The sequence below is a fragment of the Pelobates fuscus genome, chromosome 2, assembly GCF_036172605.1.
Source record: "Pelobates fuscus isolate aPelFus1 chromosome 2, aPelFus1.pri, whole genome shotgun sequence".
NCBI classification, from domain to species: Eukaryota; Metazoa; Chordata; class Amphibia; order Anura; family Pelobatidae; genus Pelobates; species Pelobates fuscus.
In genome coordinates, this window is record NC_086318.1 from 175,201,030 (window position 1) to 175,220,871 (window position 19,842).

The 19,842-nt window shown below is 42.1% G+C and overlaps 1 protein-coding gene across 6 annotated transcripts in view; it reads left to right on the plus strand.

Moving 5' to 3' along the window:
* Positions 1-19,842, plus strand: part of ADGRB3 (adhesion G protein-coupled receptor B3) — an 880,860-nt gene that overhangs the window by 592,628 nt on the left and 268,390 nt on the right. The gene's annotated exons all lie outside the window — the stretch shown is intronic.

The following is a 19,842-nucleotide window of genomic DNA, read 5'->3' on the forward strand; positions in this document are numbered from 1 at the left end:
GTCTAAAGTATTTTGTACCAAAATGAAACAAGCTAATTAAAGCTGAGTGGAGACACAAGGGTTAGAATAACATCCGGGATCGAGTCAATATGAGTGTTAATAGTCAGAACTCTGGGAATAAGAAAAGAATATTAGCATTCAGAGTGGAAGAAAAAAAAAAGCAATTATATAGGGGGTGTAGGGTTAAGTATTTTTATAACATGCTAATACCCTGCTGTCTGTCTGTCTATCTGTCTATGTATCTGTCTATCTATTTCTCTATCTATCTATCTATCTATCTATCTAAATAATACGTCTTTCACACGAGGAGAAACTTGTGATACCAAATCAAGTCACTTCAAATATAAGAAATTGAAGACTAAATAAAAAACAACTTAAGGAATGGAATTAAAATGGCACTTAAATTTTTCCGTATATTTATATATTTTTTCCGTTTGTTTTTTTTTATAAAAGGAGAGATACCTTATATAAATAGATAACAAAGCATTTAAGCAGCACTTTCATGCCAAACTTACCTTTCTCCAATTGTTTCATTTTCTCTTCTTCTCTCAGAATATGTTCTTCTTTTCTTTATTTATGATCTACTTTTCCTTAAAATTGAAGACAAAGAAGTGGGGACTATTTTGTCTTATGTATTTTTCATACACCTGACTTTCTTTGCCCAAAGGAGGGGCTTAAGGCAGGTCCATTTCCTGTTTGAAGGAAAAAAGGGTGAGCATTTTCTTTGACACAGGAAATGGAACTGACTTAAGCTCCTCCTTTGGTCAAAGAAAGTCAGGCATTGGAAAATACATAAGACAAAGTAGACCCAACTTTAGCTTATGTTTTAAAGAAAACTAGATAAGAAAAAAAGAACAAATTCTGGCAGAGGAAGAAAAGAGGAAACAATAGGAGAAAGGTAAGTTTGGCATGACAGTGCCACTTTAAATTCCAGCCAAAGATTAAGGAGGAATGTAAGAAAATTCTATACTCCAGCTATTTGCATGTAATACATATGGTGGTGAGGTTCCTAGCGCTTGTTAGATCAGGGTATGGCAGCTGGTACTTCCCAAATCAGAGTCTCTTCTATCTGGCAGTAACTAGGTATAGGTCAGGAAAGGGTACAGGAAAGCAGCGCCTTCTAAGTATCCTCAAACTTGTATGGTGGTGAATCAGTATGGAAAATATGAAGACAGAAAACAGAATACAGTATAGTATACCACCGAATCATCTCATTCTTAAATGTGGAGGCTATTTAAACAGGACAGATCCTTATATACTGTAACACATTGAAAAAGCTCCCTTGGGTGAAATGCGTTAGTGTTTTTTAATTTCATTGGTTTTATTATCTTTATTTTAAATAAAATTAGTTTTTTACCTTACCTGGACCTTCCTGATTTTATCCCTGAAGATTTTGTGAGTATATCTTCTTTTATCTTGCTTTTACAACAACAAAACAGAGAACACTATTTTTCTGTTTTTGTTCTCATTTTATGTATTTGGTGAATATCTGTGACACTGCAATTTGGAGGGAAATACACATGAACACTCGACACTCTAAGTGACGTTTGACCCTGACATTCCATCTACAAGGAACCAAGCTGAGCGACATATCCACAGGCTGGGATCATACTGCCCAGGCGCATATATCTGGAGCTGAACATAAGCTCCAGAAAATTGGAAGTGGCATTTTTCTTATTTTACCTCACCACCTATAGAATATACTAAATTCTGTTTTCTGTCTTCATATTTTCCATACTGACTCACTACCATAAGAGTTTGAGGACACTTACAAGGCGCTGCTTCCCTGTACCCTGTGGTGGAATTCAGCCAGCTCTCATTGGTTTGTGTGAACCGGTGACTAAAATGTAACAAGTTTGCTGAACCAGTGCTTAAAATGGCCAACTGAGGTGTCAGTCCTCAGTCAATGACCCAGGGCTGAAACCAGGAGGGGGCCATGTGGCTTGTCTTTTATGCTGCGAGGTGCGCAACTCCTCTGTGTAGTCTGCCAGAGGCTCCCTGCTGCAGACTATGGTGTAGAGATCTCGCTATCTCCGGGCAGTCAGAGCATTGACGTGGGTTGCCATGGCAACACTGACACATAACGTGCCGGAGATTGTGAGATCTCTACTCCATAGTCTGCAGCTCTGCAGCCGGCAGAGCTGCAGACAGGGAGCCTCTGGTAAACTGGATACCTACCCCACTGGACCACCAGGGAGGAGGATGAGACCACTGGGCCACCAGGGAGGAGGAAAAGACCACTTGGCCACCAGGGAATAGATAACAGAAAAAAAGGTATTTCCCTAAGCCACAGCCTCCCCACATGCTACCAGCCCTGCCCCCCCACAGTCACCATCCCCACACACTACCACCCCCCAGCTGTCACCATCCCTCATACTACCACCACTCCCACTGTCACCATGACCTGTCAATACCACACCACCACTGTCTTCATCCCCCCACTGTCACCACTTCCCACACTGTCACCACCATCCCGATGTCACCACCTCCCCCACTGTCACCACTTCCCACATTGTCAACACTTCCCACACTGTCACCATCCCCTCACACTACAACCACCCCGCAACTGTCACCACTTTCCACACTGTCACCACCACCACATCACCATCTCTCACACTGTCACCATCTACCCCCAATGTCACCACTTCCCGTACTGTCACCAACCCCACCACTGTCACCATCCCCCACACTGTGACCACCCCCATGTCACCACCATTGTCACCATCCCACACACACTGTCACCATCTCCCCCCATCACCACTTCCCATGCTATCATCACTTCCTACACTGTCACCACCTCCCACACTCACCACCTTCCATATTGTCACCATCCCCACACTGTCACCCTCCCACCTCCACTGTCAGCCTCCCACCCCTACTGTCACTACCTCCCACACTGTCACCATGCCCCACACTCACCACCTTCCATAGTGTCACCATCCCCACACTGTCACCCTCCCACCTCCACTGTCAGCCTCCCACCCCCACTGTCACCATCCGCCCTACTGTCACCATCCCCCCACTGTAACCATCCGCCCTACTGTCACCATCCCCCCACTGTCACCACCACCCCCTGTCAACATTTCCTACACTGTTACCACCTCCCACACTGTCACCATCCCCATCCCCATCCCACTGTCACCACCCCCCCACTTTCACCACTTCCCACATTGTCACCACCACTGTCACCATCTCCCCCCACTGTCACCATCCCCCCCCCACTTTCACCACTTCCCACAGTGTCACCACTTCCCACACTGGCACCCCCCACACTGTCACCATCCCACACTGTCACCACCCCACACACACTGTCAACATCCCACACACTATCACCCCCACACACACTGTTACAATCCCACACACACTGTTATCATCGCACACACTATCACCCCCACACATGTTGTCCCCCTCCACACAAATTATCCATCCCACACACTGTCCCCCTCACACACTGTCAACATCCCCCTCACACTGTCTCTCACCCTCCCCACACACTGTCACCCTCCCACATACACTCTGTCACCCTCACTGGTGGCAAAGACATGGCACAGAGAGGCTTAAGGCAGAGTCATGGCACAAAGAGGCTGGTGGCATAGAGATGGTACAGAGATGCTGGTGGCAGAAAAATGGCACAGGGTGGCTAAGGGCAGAGAGATGGCACAAAGAGACAAAGGGCAGAGAGATGGCACAGAGTGGCTGGGTACAGAGCAATGGCCCATAGAGGCTGGTGGGATGACACAGTGAGGCTAAGAGCAGAGAAATGCAACTGGCAGGTTGTTTGTGGGCACATGGCACTAGCAGATGTTTTGGAGCCACACGTGGCTCATTGGCATAATATATAAAGTTTAAGAATTTACTGCTCTTTGGCAAAATATTCAGGATGTATGCATTTACTGCTTATTGGCATGATATACCAAGTTTATGTATTTATTTCTTCATTGGCATGATATACCAAGTTTATGCATTTGATGCTCATTGGCATGATATACCCTGCTGTCCATGTGTTTTTGCCAACCAGGGCATATATGTGTGACTGCGTTGATGTGCTTGTGTGTGCGCACATGACTTGGGGGGAGAGGGGAGATGGAGTCTTGGTACCAGGCAGCACAACGTCTTGGGCCAACCCTGTGGAGTTGGAAACATATGAAGAGTTGGAACTGGTTACTAAAACGTTTGAATCCCACTACTGCCTGTACCATTTCCTGACCTTTTCACATGTAATGTAAATGTAATTGTTTGGTTATGTTCACCAGGCTTGTTTTTTTATTTTTTTATTTTTTTTATTTTATGGCCAGGGGAGATAAAGCTGTGCCCTCCTTACCATTTGTACTGAAATATATACTTGGTCCATCTTCTTGGGTATTCGAATTTTGAGCAAACACAAATCAGCAGGAGACAGTCTGTTTCAGAGCATTTCTATATAGAGCAATGAGTGATTCTAGTGTTCCAGGGCTTTTGCGAAATAGTACATTTTAAGATCTCTTCACACTAAAGGTTTTCTCTGAGCATCTGATAAATCTTGATATGTGTGTATTACTGTTTATGATGTTACTTATCAAGCTGTGAAGAAAACATACTTGGAAAATGTAAAAGTTATCAAACAGTTCAAAAGAATACTCTTCTCCATTGTTACTAAATAATTCAAAAGAATATTCCATGTCCTGCATTTTGAAAGGGCACAATTGTCAAGTATAGATGTTTGAAAACCTTTAATTTATGAATTGATGTCCATTCTTTCACTTGGTGAAATTAACACATTAAGGAGTGTGTGGTTTTGCCACTGAGATCACCAATGCAGAGTTGTAAATATGTCTCAGAGTGTATTGATGTATATGTGACTTTGTTCCTTAATCCAACTTAAAAAAAAAATGATTAATGGACTGTTGTTATAGTTAATGTTAGTAGATGAAAGGTTACAAGATGAACTTTGATAGAAGCTGTTTATGAAGAAAGTGAAAAGTGGGGAAAAATCAACTTGAGGTTCACCATAACCATCTGGAGTGGATAATGTTACATTAATGGGCATATTTGACTCACCATACAATATTGTCTATATGGTATATTATTTAAAAATAGTAGCAGCAAAAGGAGTAGATACAGGAGTATTAGGCATTGCAGATATGCGCTTTGTTTGTTTCCCATTTTATTGACCACATTAATAGAGTCTACTACACTGCTCAAAGACCATATGAATGAAAGGTCATTGGTGAAAGTCCTTTTATAAGCAAATGCAAAAAGCTAGACGCATACCTATTTGTTACCTAGGTATGATGTGGTGCAGCATCTGACATCAGACATGCATCAGAGTATCCCAGTACTGTGGATAACAGATATCTGAAGCCCAAGTAGCATCACATTACCATTATGTGTAGTCAGATCATGTGAAGTTTGAATACCGAGTGACACTTCTTTAATGATCTAAATGTTAGCGAATGTGTGAAAGAAATGCTGAATAATGCTGATACTTTTTTTACATTCACCAAATTATTTATCTACCCAATGCCAACCATAGAGCACAATAGGAGATCATTTTTTTTTCCTAAGTGTAATTCATCTGAATTTGGGACAATCAGGTAATCGTCCAAAATTCCAATTTCTAAACTGCCATGTGCCAGAATCATAGAACAAATGCCATTCCATTTGATTTGGGATTCAGTGTTGGTCTTAGAGCTAGAAAAAACAAGGATGGAATGGGAAAGTGGCTGTTTTGTTTACTTAAAAGGGGCGAGTAAACAGCTTAGTTTGTCATGATAACCGAGAAGTTTGCTCATTTATGTGGGCTGGATCTCCTCTCCAATCAAGAGGTGGTAGATAGAAAATGATTACTGGTTACAGACAGTAAATGTTCATTTTATTCACAGATCATGTGACAATTGGACAATAGAGGGGGAAAATGCAGAATCAGTCAAATTATCCTTACTTCCAAGCAGGATTCTTCTAGACACTCTCACTGCAGCTATTGAGGAAGCTAAACCTGTTGTATTACTGTGTGTTTTTCCCTTGCTTTACCTGTGTGGGATTCAGTATGAGATACATGGCTACTGTCTGTCAGTGGCACTTAAAGGGACACGCCAGGCACCCAGACCACTTCTGCTCATTGGAGTGGTCTGGGTGCCAACTCCCACTACCCTTAACCCTGCAAGTGTAATTATTGCAGTTTTTCATAAACTGCAATAATTACATTGCAGGGTTAACTCCACCTCTAGTGGCTGTCTACTAGACAGCCACTAGAGGTCACTTCCTAGTTTCTAGCACAGGAAACCTGTGCTAGAGCGTCGCTGGACGTCCTCACGCTGTGTGAGGACCTCCAGCGTCGCTCAAAACCCCATAGGAAAGCATTGAAATTATTTTTCAATGCCTTCCTATGGGGATACGTAATGCGCAGGAGGAGCGTCGCGGAGGAGGAGACAGCGGTAAGGGACATCGCCGCTGCCTCAGGTAAGTGACTGAAGGGGTTTTCACCCCTTCAGTAACCAGGGATTGGTGGGTGGGAGGGAGAGAGACCCTCCAGTGCCAGAAAAACTGATCGTTTTTCTGGCACTGGAGTTTCCCTTTAAAGGGACAAAATATATCCCTAATGACATGTATGCGTTTAATTATATATGCATATTTTTCATTAAAGTGGTAACACCCTGCCTGCAGGGCCGGTGCTTCCTATAAGGCGACCTAGGCAGCTGCCTAGGGTGCCACTTAGGAGGGGGCGGCCTGCGCCCTCATCGCCGGCCCTTCTAATGCTGCAGCCGCCTGAGCGCTCTATAGAGAGCCTCAGGTGACTGCAGCACTACCTCTCTTCCCCCGTTCTCCTCACCCCCCCCCCCCCCCCCCGTTCCCTGTGTAGCGTGGCCGAGCTCCTCTCCGGTTCACGGTACAGGAACATTTGTTTCCTCTACCTGGCCTCAGTGTGCACTTTCTGTCAGTCCGGCCGGATACAGGAAACAGAAGCTCCTGTACCGCGGACCGGAGAGGAACTCGGCCAAGCTACACAGGGAAAGGGAAGGGGGTGAGGAGAACAGGGGGGGAGAGTTCACTAAGGGAGAGGGTGGGAGGGTCCACTAAGGGAAGGGGGGAGTCCACTAAAGGGGGGTGAGGAGAACGTGGGAGGATGAGGAGAACATCGGGGGGAAAGAGCCCAATAAGGGAGGGGTGGTGAGTAGAATGTGGGAGGGAGGGTGAGGAGAATGGGGGGAAGAGTCTACTAAGGGAGGGAGGGGGGGTGTGAGGAGAACATGGGGGGTTGAGGAGAATGTGGGTGAAGAAACCACTAAGGGAGTGAGGGGGTGGAGGAGAGACCACTAGGGAAGGGTGGGGGGGAGAGGTGAGACCACTAAGGGGGAGGGAGGAGAGACCACTAATGGAAAGGGGGGAAGAGGGGAGAGACCATTAATGGAAAGGGGGGGAGAGAAGAGATGACTAATAGAAAGGGGGAGGAGAGACCACTAGGGGGGGCAGAGGAGAGCAGAGACCACTAAGGGGGAGACGAGAGACCACTAATGGAAAGTCGGGTAGAAGAAGAGAGACCACACAGAAACACAACATGTTTTCCTTACACACACAGAATTACACAATGCATCCCTTACACACACACGCAAACACACACTGCTTCTCTTACACACACAGAAACACAATGCATCTCTTACACACACTCAATGCACCCCTTACAGACACACACACTGCATCCCTTACATACACAGAAGCACACCTTGCATCCCTTACGCATACAAACACAGATTCACACAATGCATCCCTTACACACATCCAGAAACACACAATACATCTCTTATACACAAACACACACTGCTTTATATCTCTAACACATAAACACACTGCTTCCACTACACACAAACACACTGCATCACCAACACAAACTGGTATCCCTATACACTACATTCCATAAGCACACACATTAGATTCTCTACAATAACACATAGCACATCCCCTACACACTCCACTCCCTGTGAGCGAACTCATGGGTGGAACATGTAAGTGGACTTATGGGTGGGCCTTATGGGCATATTCACTGTCTGGTCCTGGTGCCCCCTGGTGTAAGGGGCCTCAAAAATGGAGCTGCTTCCCATTCTCCCAGAACATTGAATTTTGTGACCACAGTTACAAACAGCCTCCAGAGATTGTGTTCTACACCAGACCTGTGGAGCCAGACTGCAGCCAGAGCCCATCATCATCCTCATCTGGTTGTAAATAGGCAATCTAGTATATTATTAGTGACACTTATCTCTAATTTACCTCCCATTAAAGGAACACTATAGTCCTCAGAACCACTGAAACTTAATGAAGTGGCTCTTGTGTCTATAGCCTGTCCCTGGAGGCTTTTTAATGTAAATACACACTGTGTGCAGCACTGGAGTTAGTTCATATGGCAGAACCTAAAGGGGTGGGGGGTAAAAAAAAATATTTTGCCTAGGGCGGCAAAATTCCTTGTACCGGCCCTGCCTGCCTAGCTGGGTCTTGATTCAATGGGCATTGATTCAATGCTTTCCTATGGGGAGATCTAATGTGTGTGCGGCATTTGCACCAGCTTGTCGCAGAACGTCCGAAGTAGCGGGTCATCGACCCAGTGCCAAGGGACATCGGCGGTGGGATAAGGTAAGTAAATAAAACAATTTCAACCCTTTAATTACTGGGGGAGAGGAGGGAGGGGGGCATTGCTGTAGCCAAACAATTTAAAAGGTGATTACTAAATGTAAAACATACCTAAATGCAGATTTAATGGCTGACATTTGAAATATAGGTAGTAGGGATGGGTAAAATTTTTTCCCATCATGGAGGGGAGAAGCAGGGGGAGAGATAGTGCCAGAAATACAGCTTTGTATTCCTGGCACTATAGTATCCCTTTAATACAAAATAGCAAACGAAAAACAGATTACAATAAGTCATTATCAAAGTAATTTATCTCACTTTCTGTTTTGTTTTAATGCAGATATTTATTCATATCATTATGCCAACTCAGAATAGGCAGTGAAGAAATGCAATGATATTTAGTGGTGAAACTATAATAGAGAGGGCCCTGGTGCAATAACTTTTTTGGGTACCCTTATTGCACAGGTTGCCAAATGACAGATTCCCATTTTCATAAAAGTCCCAAAATGCTTTGCCAGCTGGGAATCTACCATTTGCCCATCTTTGCTGGTTGTACTTAGCACTGAGTAGTGTTTGAATCTAAGCTTGTTTTTGTGTGTAATATTTGTGTGAATTTAGGAGTGTATTTTTGTGTACTGTTGCTATTTGAATGCAGTTGTGTGATTTATGTACAGTACTCTTGCCATTTAAAAGCAGTGGTGTACTTATGTGTTGTATTTGCTTTTTAATGATGGGGTGTGCTTGTATGCAGTGTTGGCGTTTGAATGCAGGTGTGAATTTGTGTGTAGTGTTGGTTTTTTAATGCAGTAGTGTGTTTGTATGTAGTTTGACATTTGAATGCAAAGGTGTATTTGTGGGTAGTGTTGATGTTCAAATGCTAAGATGTATGCACATATACACATACTCTGCCACACATACACATACTGAGATACATGCAGATACACAGGTACAAACATTGACTTACATACAGATACACAGACATACATATACAAACAATGATGCACATGCAGATACACAGACACATAGATACAAACACTGACACACACACACACACAGAAAAAGGGCCGGAGCACATGAATTAGCCCCTGAGGACACATGGCCATTGGGTGGCCCTAAGGGCATTGGCCACTGATGAGCCCCTAAGTGTGCACCAGCAGTAGTTCAGACACTGCTAATATTGTCTTAAATCAGCTACTGTATTGCCTGAATGCATAGCCTAATGGATATTAGGCTACACGTTTAGGCATTACTGTAGCTGATTTTGCATTGCAGCACAAAAATAAGCACTGTTTTTCCTATTATTTTAGCTGCCAAAATATCTTTCCCAATTTTTTTTTGGTAACAAATTCGGACAAAATTCAGTCATTACAAATGCCTAAAGAACCGAGACAAATTTGTCATTCATTGTCAATCTGTTAAAAAAAACAAGGGAATTTGTAAAAGTGGATAATATACAATTTCCTATGGAGATGTGAAGGAAATTAAAGAACATTTTTAATGAATAATTGCATTCACACATACCTCTTCTTTATTGCTCCTAAAATCCAAGACCGGCACAACAAGTACCTTTGATGTAGTTCAAGGCAGGATCCAAGCACTGTCAAAAAATCTTGCTTTCGATTATAGAAACGTGTTAACTGACTGCTTAAAATGTAGAAAAGTTACACTGATAAGTATTTGAAGTTGCAAAGGCGATTTACAAAACATGGGATGGTCTGCTTTAAAATTATTAATTGGATATTTTCTATGCTACTTCCTGAGTGAATGTTAAATCCAAATATACTGTAGTTGTACTTGCAATGACCAGTGTACAGAGACTTGTCTACTTTATATCAGTTAAAGGACCACTATAGTGCCAGGAAAACAAACTCGTTTTCCTGGCACTATAGTGTCCTGAGGGTGCCCCCACCCTCATGGCCCCCCTCCCGCCGGGCTGAAGTTGAAGGAGGGAGTAAACACTTACCTTTCTCCAGCGCCGGGCTCCCTCGGTGCTGGGGACTCTCCTCCCTCTTCGTCTGAATGCGCATTCGCGGCAAGAGCCGTGCGCGCATTCAGTCAGTCCATAGGAAAGCATTCTCAATGCTTTCCTATGGACGCTGGTGTCTTCTCACTGTGAAAATCACAGTGAGAAGCGTGGAAGCACCTCTAGCGGCTGTCAATGAGACAGCCACACTAGGCTGGATTAACCCATATGTAAATATAGCAGTTTCTCTGAAACTGCTATGTTTACAGCAGGCAGGGTTAACCCTAGATGGACCTGGCACCCAGACCACTTCATTGAGCTGAAGTGGTCTGAGTGCCTATAGTGGTCCTTTAAGCAATTAACCACCTTGGTTGTGTGATTTCTTGTGTATCAACTCATATTTTGCAGGCAAATTAATTCTTGCTTTTGATATCATTTAATGTAGTTTGCCTTTTTTTTTTTTTTTTTTTTTTAAATGGTGTTTGCACCAATTGTTACTGTAAAGAATACAGCAAGTAATGTGCATAAATTATGCTCTGTAAATTCAGCAGTATGGTCGAAAGGAAAATCATTACTTATTACAATTAAAATTCATCCTAATTGTTAAAGGAACACTCCACTGCCCCATGAAAAAAAAAATATATATCATATATATTTTATATATATTTTTTTCATTTGGGGTACATATAACCTTGCAAAAGCTCCACAGGTTTAATGTATAAAAGTGTCAATTTGTAGTGAAACCTGTACTTTTTGCAAAAAAAGAGGACACACTATTCACATGTCAAGCACTTCAGCAAGCTGACATGCTTTAGAGGTTGAGAGTGTCCCTTCATAGAAAAACAATCAGTTAATCCATATTAATGGATTACTCACTAAATCTATTTAATATTTATAAAATATTTTACTAGGATGGATAAGTAAGTCCTGGGCCCACAAACACTGCATTGTTATAAAAGGGTACATTCTAATATTACGAAAAAATAATTTTATATATATATATATATATATATATATATATATACACACACACACATATAATGTTGACACATACCAGGTACTAAATATATTGAACCATGACAGATGCATTCTGTGCTGAAGTATATTGCCATAGATCTCTTAAAAGAGTTTATATTGAATGAAGATTTGACTGTGCCCCTGAGGTTATTCCATAATTGCGGTGCTCTGTATGAAAATGAAGATCAAGCCACTTTATTTTTGTATTGCAGTATGCTAAATATCGTCCTAGTACTGGATCGGAGGTTATTGGAGGTGGGAATAGCTGGGGAGAGCATTCTACTCCGGTAGGGTGGGAGCTTCCTAGAAATGCTCTTAAACACAAGGCTGGAAAAATGAAGAGTGCTTTGGGATTCCAGCGACAGCCAGTTTAGCTCTTTTAACATGGCACAGTGGTGGATAAAGTAATTACATTCTAGTACAAAGTACAATGTATTACGTTTATGAAGGTAGGTTTGCGGTGCAGGTGCATACACTATATCCCCAACTGTGTTGCTTGCAAGTGTGGGACTGGATAACTTTTAACTCAGGCTGAGGGATTAGATGTATAATATCTAATCCCTCAGTTAAATGGTCCTGCGATAAAGCTAAGTGATGGGGAGATGCATCTATGGACATTTGAGGTGAGAATTTAAATTTAATTTCAAACTTAAGAACAAAATAGCCGAACTAGAAAGTCAGCAGTGCTTCCAGTTTAGCTACTTTGGCCTTAAATTTGAAATTCACTTTGAGTTCCCAACAATCTCAGTTTAGTGAATAGCCCTAGAACATTCCAGTACACTGTTTTAGAATACATTTTCATTTTAGAGTTTAATGTGTCATTTAAGAAGTGGAGATTCGCTACTCTGTCTCAAATTTTTTTCTATAAATGTATAATAATACAGTGTTCGTTTTCACCTCATATTTCTGTATTCATAACATGACAAACGTGTGCTATCCATCAGCTTTTACTGAGTAAAGAATCAATCAGACTTACTGCACGGGCTTAAGAACACTTCTGTCATATTTTTAACAAGGTGTGTGATTTGTGAAGACCCTTTGTCATTGAGCTTTGTAAAAGAAGCAAAATAAGCTGTCTCCAGTGATTTATTAAAAAGAACTGACAAAGAAGATAAGTCCAGACTGTTTATCACTTTAAAGGTGACAGAAATATTAGGCAAATGCTTATGATGAAGTTAATGAACTATATAACGGTTCTATATGACATCATTCTTAACATTCTATAGCGCATTGTGCAATCCAAATAGGCTGGAATAAAGTTAATATCAAATGCTGTCCCTCATTCTGTTTATTTCTCCACTGCAGTAGCCAAACAATTTAAAAGGTGATTACTAAATGTAAAACATACCTAAAGGCAGATTAATTTGAAATATAGGTAGTAGGTATGGGTACAATTTTTCCCATCATGCCTTACTTTTTTATACTGTTTTATTGCATGGATTCAGTAAACTACTGGGATAACAAATAGCAATGCACGCTGTGACAAAATAGCCCCTATGGCCAGTCCTCTATCCTGGCTTCCCACATTTGTGGACAGCAAGGAACTTTCCTTAATAAACCACAACATGAGCATACACATGTTCATACTGTGTGTGTTAGGACAGGGACTGGCATGTGTTTAGATCAGACTGACACAACTCCATTTCTGACAGAATGTTTGAGAAAGGAATTGGCTAGCCCCTTTGTCACCACCCCATGTCTACTCTGTTTTAAGATCCCCAACATGCAAAGTTGGAAGGTATGTTATGGAATACACTTTCAGTAGACAGTTGCTTTTACAAAAAAATAAAAAAATTCACTTTAAAAAAGTTATTTTGGGGGACAATTACTTACACAGTTGTGTGTTAATATTGCCACTGATCCAAGTTAACTGCAGTATTCTTAAGGGAACACTACAGGTTCCAAAACTACTTTCGTTTAATGAAGCAGTTTTGATGTATAAATCACGCCCCCAGAAGTCTCACTGCTTAATTTCCTGCCATTTAGGAGATAAGTCACATATATATTTACATGTTTATACAGCCCTAGTCACACATGCACATGACTTGCTCAGCTTTCCTAAATACTTCATGTAAAAAGACATCTAATCTTTACACTTTCTTTATTGCACATTCTGCTTAACTTGGATTTTTTTTTATCTCCTGCTCGGTTAACAGCCTCATAGAGGAGCTTCCTGTATGTGATTAAAGTTCAATTTACTTAGCAGGAGATTAAAAAAATTCTAAAGCAAGTTAATCTCTGATTGTAAATTAATTTTTGTTTTTCATGCAGGCTTTGTTTTTCATAGTCAGGGGAGCTGTGACCAGGACTGCCTAAAACAGAAACAAAAGTAATTTAACTCCTAAATTGCAGAAGGAATTGAGCAGTGATACTTCTTGGGCATGGTGTATACACCAAAACTGCTTAATTCTACTTGAAAGCATGTAAGTTAACACTATAGGCACCCAGACCCTTTTATCTCAATACAGTGATCTGTTTACAGTGTCCCTATCCCCTTAATCCTGCATTGTAAAACATTGCTGTTTCAGAGAAACTACAATGTTTAGACAGCCACTAAAGACACTACCTAGATTTTCATGGAGTTTAACTCTGTGAAATGACATTGGATGTTTAGCGTCTTCAAAATCCCCATAGGAAAGTGTTTATTCACTGCTTTCCTATGGTTAAGGTCTAATGTGTGCTTGACGTACGTTCCCCAACTGTATGATGTTGTTTGAGAAGGAGACCGGTTCAGCGCCAAGGGACCTACACACTGGAAACAGGTAAGTGAAAGAAAGGGTTTTTGATCCTTTACATTGCAGACCTAGAGGGGACCTAAAGAAATATACTGAGGGACACTACGGTGTTTGGAGTACAGATTTGTATTCCTAACATTATAGTGTTCCTTTAAGTGTACACATGAAGCACCAATGCAGTTTATTCTCTAGGCAAAGGCTATGGTGCTACTCTCAGTGGCTAATGAATTCACCTATTTACAAAGCTTATTCTGCCTTTAAGCTTACACTCCCCCCATGAATTCAATCATTGGGCAAAGGTGTACTTCCCATACTAATACAATAACTTGATGGTATGTATATATCATGCACGTGCCCATCTACTCTGACAGGCTCACCAATAGTTTTGTATGTGGGATCTTGCATTGAATGGGAGTATCAACAATTGTGGTGTAGAGCACCAAGGAAGTTAGATAACACATATTTGTACTGTTAGATGCCATACTTTAACATCCTATAAGGAGAATATGTAGTCACCTTTTCTTGGAAGTTAACACATCATGTATAATACATACATTCATCTGTGTTGACCATCTGTGTAGATGAAAATGAGTTCAAATCTCTGATTGTCCATTGCAATGAATTCTGTCATGTTCTGGAAGTGGATTACACCCATGGGTGGCTGCATAGACATTTTGTGATAGTAAGTATGCATTTATGTTTCAACCAGACAAGAAGAATAAACAATCCCCACCTTCAAGATCTATTTGTTATACGGCAATTGAAATAGCATTAGAGCTATATACTTACATACTACTTCTGTAAATCATTTGAATGACAGGTGAGGAACCAGCGCATAAATAAATTCTTGAAATCAACAAAAATGAGAGTAAATAAGTTACTTGCAGTGCAAATATATTTTTTTTTTAAAAGAACTGCAATGTTCATTGATATGGGCAAGCAATGCAGATGTTTGCCTTATGAACGTATAAATTGATTTCCATTTAAATACATCATTTTAAGCTTATTCATGCTACAAGCCACAAGCTTGGGGATGAACACAATATCTGTGCTTATCTTGCAATTTCTTTTATGTTTATGTTTACAAGCTAAAATAATAAAGAATGCTATGGCTGCTCTTGGTAAATGAGGTTATATATATTTACATGACCTGTGGACTAAATGTAAGTGTTTTAGATGAACAAAGTGAAAGCAACAGGTTTTCCTGGAAGAAGTTCTATAAGGAAATGTCCAATATGTCAGATTGGACAGCAATGAAACAGAGTGAAATAATAGCTTTAGACGAACTGTCACTGAGACTAGCTGTCACTTCACTATTTTTATGTTTTATTGTGCATTCATTGCAGTAAAAACTTTTCATGTATATACAAAAATAAACCCTGCGCTCAAACTCCCACTATTCCTATGCGGCAGCAATGACCATAGTACACATTAGCCCCAATACATAAAATAAAAAACAAGGGGCGGGGCCTGACTGCCATGCTGGGCAGACGTGTTTCACATGAGCTCCAGGCCACCTTGTCCAAAATGAGGATTCCTGCCCAAAAACGCGATGACAAACCATACCAAGTCGGCAGATTACTCTCTGTGGTGGTACCGGAGCCCGATACCCGCAACTGGTCACAAACCCGGAGAGCAGGATGACTGACCTGCGGCCTGGTGAACCCTGGAGAAACGGACGATCTCATATTGGGGAGCGCCTGGAACGCGGAGGTAGTCACCACAAAGAGCCCCGTGACCCCCCCCCCCATGGACCGGTGGGGGATATCCCGGTCCGGGAAGCAACCTTGCGAAGACGAGCGCAACCACTTTGCAACCTCCCAAAGCGAGAAACACAGTGACCCATCCAATATGGCGGACGCCATGTGCACGGCACAACCAAGACCCCAGACCTCGCTCGACATAATCTTCGAGGAATTCTGGGCAAAACTACACCAAGCATTGCAAGAGCCCTCCTTGTTAACGCCGGGCTCTAACGCACCACATGAGAGGCCTCCGAGCACTCAGCCCACTCCAACGGCTAAGGCTCCAAGCCGGCAACAACCCCATACCGGGAAACCTAAGACGGAGCCAGCGGGATCACCAAAATTCAAGCAGAGGGGAGGGCAGACAAAGACACCGGGCCGTCGACTACCTACGGCCCAAGCACATGCCAACACAACCACGAGGCGAGCAGCTACCCGACACCAACCTGAGGCACGGGCCACTGCAGCAAGACTCCTCTGCTTGGAATACCCAAGACTCCAAGCCAGCACGCGGAGGCCACGGTCCTACAGGAAAATCTAAGGAGACTTGCCTCAAACCTTGCCTCATTCCTGGGGAGGAATGGAAGGGGCACTACAGCGCCCACAAGCTGACCCACTGCACAAAAGCACTCCGCAGACGCTGCACTTACAACTCAGGCAGATACCCCAGACCTCCAGAACTGGGATAGGCTGACTGCTGTGAACTGTCACGGGGACTGGCACCACTTAGTAATGATACACAGCACAGTCCGACCGCACAACTAGTAGTTAATACCTCTGAACTGTCTTTTCATTTATATTTTACTCCTGGAATCCTGAGTCAGTTAAGCATTACTACCTACTGAATCCTACTTTGTTTTACTCAGAATGCAGCATCTCCCACTTACCTTAAACACCCAGTAGCATTACAGCTCGATGTCTGGAGGGTCCTTAATGCTAATGCCTATTTACTAAGATTTTTTAGTCATACTTGTTAGGACACTAACCATCAGCTTATCCTCTATTATATCCCTAGACATGTCCAACAAGCCTGTTATTATATCCCTAGACATCAGCTTATCCTCTATTATATCCCTAGACATGTCCAAAAAGCCTGTTATTATAATTTTTTTTTTAATTTGTGCTGATTCAGCGAATTGTTCAGCTTATGATTTTAAGCAGCGCACAGACAAGTTGTGCTTCAGCTAAGCATGCGACCCCATAATTCTTCAATAATGCCAGCTTGTTTAAGCTAAATGAATAACCTGCCTCTCTTATCTCTTAGCTGACATGTTGGTTGCATTCTTGATAACTCTACATTAACATATAAAATGTGCAATGTTATATTATGCCAAACAAATGTCTCTAATATGTTGACCATTTTGCTTGCAATTGCTGTCGTGGCATTGCTTGTTGCTATGTACCTTTCTTGCACGATAAAATAAAGAATTTAAAAAAAATTATATAAAAAACAAAGAGAAAAGTTGCTTGTGCACTATCCCAAATCCCTATCTACTTTTAAATAACTAGAGGTTTTTAGTATAACTCAAATGACCTAAAGTGTAAGCTCACCTGACACATAAAGGCAAAACCACTTAGGTGAGCCCTACACTAACAATTCACCTTGCTGTCTTGATCGCAGAGGTAAAATTTCTAATGAGACAAAGAGGGATATTTTTCTAAACCCCTGCTCACTTATTAACCTTTAATAGGGAAGGAAGGGGTGGGGAGAGGAACACTAAGGGACATGGAGGGGAGGGGGAGGAACACTAAGGGACAAGGAAAAGCGGGGATATGACCACTAATGGATGCAGAGGGGACAGGACCACTAAGGCACATGGGAGGGAGGGGAGAGGGACACTAAGGGACAAGAAAGGGAGAGGAGAGGAACACTAAGGGACATGTAGGGAAAGGAGATGTGACAGTGAAGAGTGGGGAGAGGACCACTAAGGGACAGAGAAGGGAGGGGAGAGAAACACAAAGAGACATGGAGGGGAGTGGAGAGGAAAACTAAGGGAGAGGGAAGAGGACCACTAAGGGGGGGTGAAGGATCACTAAGGGACAGGGGAGGGAGGGGAGATGAACACTAAGAGACAAGGAATTGAGGGGAACACTAAGGGACATGGAGGGAATGGGAGTGGAACACTAAGGGACAGGGAAGAGAGGGGAGAGGAACACTAAGGGACATGGAGAGCAGGGAAGAGTAACACTAAGGGATAGAAAAGGGGACCACGGGGGGGGGGCAGAGAGGAACACTAAGGGACAGGGGAGGAAAGGGAAGAGAGAGGACCACTAAGGGACAGGAAGGGGAACACTAGGGGACAGGGAGGGGACCACTAAGGGACAGTGAGGGAAGAGAACCAGTAAGGGACATGGAGGGGAGAGGAAAACTAAGGGACCTGGAGGGAAGAGTTGCACACAGGGGGTTCTGAGTAGGGAGCAATACACACAGAGGGACATGAGGGGTAGAAAGATACACAGATGGGGCTGGGGATGTAAGAGACACACAAAAGAGCCTGTGGGTGGAAAAACAAAGGGGTTGTGGGTAAGAGGCACACAAGTTGAGGGGACGGGGCGGCAAAATAATTTTTGCCTGTGTCCCCAAAAATCTTTGCACCGGCCCTGCTTGTGGATTCCTTATTTCAGAGTGTATGACTTTACATTTATCTGTATTGAATCACATCTGCCACTTGAGTGTACAAATTGATCCAAATCCCTCTGTAGTGAAGTTATGTCATGCTCAGACTCACATAATAGGAGGAGTTAGTTTGTGGATGCTCAAATAATAGAAAGAGTCAGTTTGTGCTGTCAGGAAGTGCCACATCTCCAAAGTTCAAGCATGTAATTGCACAGTATTGGTTCTTGTTGATGAGCATGACCAGAGCACAGAGTTCAAGAGCATAATGGCTCAAGCCCAAGTGAGCCCCTTAGCATTGTCCCCGGTGGAAAAATATTATCTTTGGTAACGTATAAAATGCAAGTATTCCAAAATACTTTCATTTTTGTTAATACCAAACATAAACAAAATATACACGTTTACTCAAGTAAAATAAAAAAAACCTTCCTGGTAGTACTTTTTTTATTTTGGCATCATCTATTATAAGCAGGACGTTTACTCATGCATATCTAAAAATTAATGTAAACACTTTGAAGCAATATGCTAATATAAATTAGTACCAATTACAGATGAAGCATCTTGTTCAAATTGAGTAACTGCGAGTGGCAACACTAGGGACTACCATGCAAGCTAATTAGCAAAGAGCACCATCACTATTTCTATCAATGGGATTTAATGTACTGTCTTCCAGCTGCTGGGACTGAGAATACAGAAGGATTCTATTGATATACAACAAAGCTTCTTTTTCACATTGTTTATTTATGATTTGTCTCATACTTTCTCTTCAAATACCTATTTTTTTTATTATCTTGAACACATAATAGATGACATTAGTTTGACCCTTTTTTGATGCAATAAAGCTGCTGTTGTGTTGGAGACAATTCATGTTAATAGGTGACAGACAAGAAGACAGACAGAGACATTGTACAGTAATAAAACATGTGGTGCTTTGTACATACATAATTTACTCTTTATTATTAAAGTTATATAAAATATTTATATGGGTGCATGTGGAAAAGGAGTGGCTTGCATAATATTTCCTGAATAATAAAAATGGCATATCAGATAAAGCATTGTTTTTCCTGATGAGTGCTGAGTACCAATACTGATGCAAATAGGCTTCAGGGTCATGGGTGCACAAGGCTCATTGACGCACATGGTGAGCAAAGTCAAGTCCATCTGGCCTGATCA